This window comes from Phascolarctos cinereus, unplaced genomic scaffold (assembly GCF_003287225.1).
Source record: "Phascolarctos cinereus isolate Bilbo 61053 unplaced genomic scaffold, phaCin_HiC Scaffold_726;HRSCAF=1367, whole genome shotgun sequence".
NCBI classification, from domain to species: domain Eukaryota; kingdom Metazoa; phylum Chordata; class Mammalia; order Diprotodontia; family Phascolarctidae; genus Phascolarctos; species Phascolarctos cinereus.
In genome coordinates, this window is record NW_027556098.1 from 74,888,537 (window position 1) to 74,893,559 (window position 5,023).

At 34.4% G+C, this 5,023-nt stretch overlaps 1 pseudogene; it reads right to left on the bottom strand.

Annotated features, from left to right (window-relative positions):
- Window positions 1–4,347: 4,347 nt before the first annotated feature.
- On the bottom strand, window positions 4,348–4,635 carry LOC110210887 (small ubiquitin-related modifier 2 pseudogene; annotated as a pseudogene).
- Between the last annotated feature and the right edge of the window lie 388 nt (window positions 4,636–5,023).

The window sequence follows — 5,023 nt, forward strand, 5'->3', positions numbered from 1 at the left end:
AACCAAAAGAGCCTGATCATCAAAAAGATTCTAAGGTGGTAGGTGATAGGATAGATCAAGAAACAAACTCTGCAGAAGACGATGAAGTCAAAACAATTACAAGCAAAGCCTCAAAGAACAATGTGAATTGGACACAATCCCACTAAGAATTCCTGGAAGAACTAACAATGATTTTCAAAATCAAATGAAAGTGGTAGAGGAAAAATTGAGTAAAAAATGAAAGCAAAGGAAGAAATTATGAAGAGAATTAACCTCTTGATAAAAGAGGCACAAAAATACTGAAGAAAATAAAAACACCTTACAAATATAATTGGCCAAATGGAAAAAGAGGCATAAATGATTTACCTACTTAGGCTATAATGATCCAATGCAATTCTGAAGAACACATAATGAAAAATGCTATCCACCTTCAAAAAGAGACCTGATGAATTATAAATGCAAATTAAAGCATACTTTTTAAACTTTTCATTATGTCTTATTTTATTTTTTATCTGTATTTTCTTTTGCAATTGCTAATATGGAATATGTTTTGTAGGACTTCACATGTATAATTGATATCAAATCACTTCCTTTCTTAAGGGGGGGAGGAAGGGAGAAAATTTGGAACTCAAAATTGTTAAAAAATGATTACTAAAATTTTATATGTAATTAAGAAATATTTAACAAAATTAATAAAATATATTAAAAATAAAGTGATAAACTATGGAAGTAGAGGTCTCATAAGAATTAAAAAAGAAAAAAAAGAAAGAGCTTTTAAGTGTTATCTCCTCTGGTCCTCACAACAATATTGGTGGGTAGGTGCTAGTTATTATTATCCCCATTTTATAGTTAAGAAAACTGAGGCAGATGAAGGTTAAATGACTTTCCCAGGGTTACTTACCTAGTAAGTATTTGAGGCCAGATTTTAATTCAGGTCTTCCTGATTCCATACCCAGCTCTTTTTCTACTGTACCACCTAGCAGCTGTCTATATTTGATGGCTTAGAACAGGAACTCAGAACATTTGACAAAACAGTAGCTGCCTGAGGGGGGAAAAAAAAGAGACTGGAAGATGAGAATTTTACATTTCAACCATATGACAAGTATTAATAAGTCAAATTTAGAAAGTCAAGAAGTAAGGACATTGTAAATACAAATGAGCTACTATTCTACTACTACTACTACTACTACTACTACTACTACTACTACTACTACTCCATTTTCAAGGGGAAAAAAAGCTGAAAAACAAGAATCATAGAATTAGTACTGTAAAAGACTTTAAAGGCCATTTGATCCACACAGCTCAGTTTACATGTAAGTATTGTGGTTGAGTGTTTTGGTACCCATGTAGGTATGTGTCCATATGAGTCTGTCTAAATGTGGCTTACTGGGAAGCACGAATTTATATATTTAGCATATGTTTTGCCCACTCTTCTCCAAAGGAAATTTTTATTCTTGCCCAGAAGGGAAACAGGAGGTTGAGGCCAGAGGCTGGCCACTTTGTTTCTTCAGAGAGGAAGGGTCTGTCCCCTAAATAATGTTAGTTTAGAAAAAATAATTTTTTAGATGAAAGCTTGGCTCATAATTGTTCTTCTTTAATGTGGATAATCCCTCCAAACTATATATCCAAGTCTTGAAATCATTCCTATCTTATGCCATTTATGCAATGAACACACGTAACAAATACCAAATAAAACCATTTACCCAAGCCAAATAGCAAACAAAAATCAAAGAAAATATTCAGATGAAAATATATCACAGAAAATACACAGAGTAAATGAAAACTCTTTTTGGGAGTAATATGTCTTAGTTCAACCAAGAGAATAGGTCCAGATGTCCCTAAAGGGGAAATTTTCAGAAGTGTCTGCCACAGCAAACTAAAGATAGAGATATGATTGAGAGGCATGCTCCTCTACAAGTTGGCTTGTTACCAGAGGTTTTTTTTTCTTCTTTTAGGGATCTGAAGAGTGTGGAATCATGTCTTCTTTTCCTCAACATGACCAACATCACCCTCATGCATGTGTGAATCGTTGAGAGATCAATATTTACCAATAAAGAAATTCCATGTAAATAGAGTTTTTAGACTACATAGAAGAAAGAGGGGGGAAAAAAAGCAGACTCAGAAATATTAAATGCCCTGTCTGGGTCACATGACTAGTAAATACCTGAAATGGGATTTAAATAGATATATTTGTAATTTTAAGTCCACTCAGTTTTTTATCACTCTCCCTTTTTCTTTCTTTTTCTGTCTGTCTGTTTGCCGGTGTCTTTTTATGGTTCTTTCTGTGTCTCTGTCTCATTTTCTCTTTCTGTCTCTCTGTCTGTCTCTGACTTTCTGTCTCTGTCTTTGTCTATCACTCCATCTCTTTGGCTATGTGTCTCTGCTTAGAATTGGACAACCTAGAAAAATAAGGCATCATAGAACAAAAAGTCCAAGTATCTTACTTGAAGAAATGATTCAAAATTTCCCATAAGTATTGGGGGAAAAAAGGGAAAATAAAAAAGGGAAAATTGCAGATCAGTGTGATATCTGGAGGCCATCAAAGAGCAATTCCATGTCACATGTGATTAGCTAGCTAAATAGAAATTATTGCAACTAGAAAAGAAAAGATAAATCATATGCTAAAGAACTTCATTAAGTAATCTTTATGACTGCTAACTGCTAATGAGAAAAGAAAGAAAAAATCTTAATATAACACATACCAGTGTTTCTTAATCTTTTCTGTACAATGGTCCCATTTTTCCATCTGGCAAAGCTTCTGGCCAACTTCTAAAAATAATATCTTTAAAGACATAAAATTTAAAAAAATAGGGTTACAAAATTCTACTTATATTAAAATATAGTTACACATAGTATATATACACACACACACAATTACACAATATGTATATGCATATCCAAACATGAAAATACACACACATTTGCGTATATGCATGTATGTATGTGTGTATGTATGTAGATCTCAGAATAAGAACCCGTGATATCAAGAAAAGCAAAGGAAAATGACTAAGAATAATTTATACTTCAAAAGTAAGCATAATCCTATGGGGATGAGGAAGGGAAAACAGAATTGATGACTTTAAAACATTCTTTTTATATAATAAGATTCCAACAGTCTTTGAAATGCAAATGAAATGGGGGGGCTTAAGAAAGATAAAGTGAGTTAAAATAGCTTAAAAAGACTAGATGATAGTTTACCCTATATAAAGTGAAAGGAGAAAAAAACAAAACAAAACTAGTATATTGTCCTTTAGGAATCTTACATTGTCTGAGGGTCACTGAAGAAATAGAAACAAGTTTTGTTCAGTGCTCAGATTAAAAACAAAAACAAACAGTAAAAGGGTAAGAGAAGTATTTACTTAAACCGAGGCAATGCAAATTGATTTAGTAAAAGATGTATGGTGGGAAATACCAAATGACATTCTTACCTGATTGTATCTATAAATCTGAGCAACTAAGTGTCACCATGGATAGAGTGCAGGGCTTGGAGTCTGTAAGACTTATTTTCCTGAGTTCAGATCTGACCTTAGACACTTACTAGCTGTGTGACCACAGGTAAGTCACTTAACCCTGTTTACTTCAGTTTCCTCATCTGTAAAGTGAGCTGGAGAAGGAAATGGCAAACCACTGAAGTATCTTTGCCAAAAAAAAACCCAAATGGGGTCATGGATCGTTGGATATGTCTGAAACAACTGGACAACAATGATATTTGGTGTATGTGGGCACTTTCCCCTATTTTTCTTTTTCTTTTCTTTTTTAATTTTAAACAAGAAGTTTATTTAAACAACAAGATGTTTGACTTGAAGGGAAAACTATCTAGGATCATTTTTTTTATAGTAATTTATCCCTACTAAGAGACAGAGATTGCCCTACATGTAACAGCTACATACAAAAAAGTTATAAAATCGTCCTTGGTTTTACAATGATAAAAGAAAAACATTGAAATTATCCAATCAAACAAGGTATGCAAGGATTTTTTTGTGGGTTTTTTTTGTTGTTGTTGTTATTAAACAGTGAGAGCAAAATAACTTACTGGAATATAAAGATAAAAGTTGAATGAGCATGCCACTAATGGAGAAAAGGGATATTTTCACACAACCAGTTTGTTTTTTCCCCTTCCCATCTCCATTTGATGTTGATCATAACAAACCATCGGCCATTTAGTTAAAAAAAACAATATGTATTATGCCTGTGCACATACACCAGTTACTTTATGTACAATAAAGGAATGGGGGAAGGAAATCAAAGAAGAGAGAAAACTATACTGCAATTGTCAGGATGTGGATGAACCAAATCTTGTTTTTCTAATTGTGAATGTATTGTTTTCTTTGGGAGCACAGTTCTGGAGTAGAGTTGCATGTTCTCTTTTTAGTAAGCACCTCCTGTCTGCTGCTGGAAAACATCAATTGTTATCTTCATCCTCCATTCCAACTGTGCAGGTGTGTCTGTTTCACTGATTGGTTGCCCATCAAATCAGAATCTGATCTGCCTCATTGACAAACCCTGTCGTTCACAATAGGTTTTCATTAGTTTACTAAGTGGTGTGTGCCTCTTAATCTTAAATTGCACCACTGAACCATCTTGCCCTGCCACCTTCAAATTAATGTGGTCGTTGTTTTCAGTATTGACGCCTTCCTTCAGCTTTTCATCAGCCATGACTTCACAAAAGAGGCACCAGGATGGTCCGCTCCAAGGGAACGGGGGGGAGAAGCAGCAGGAGCAGGAGCAGAAGGAGGATGAGGAGGAAGATGATGGTGGTGATGGTGAGGAAGAGGAGGAGAAGAAAAAGGAGGAGAGGAGGAGGAGGAGAAGGAGGAGGAGGAGGAGGAGGAAGAGGAGGAAGAGCTTCCCCTATTTTTCAAACTTCTTATAAAATCATGGGCAGCAAAATCTCTGGGGCAAAAGAAAAAAAATTATGGATACTTGTTTAGCATACATTTCTTTCTAGAATGATTGGACAAATTTATAGTTTAACTTACTCATTATCATTGTCCCTACATTTCTACATGCCTTCAAATATTAATTGTTTCCTTTTGCCTTCTTT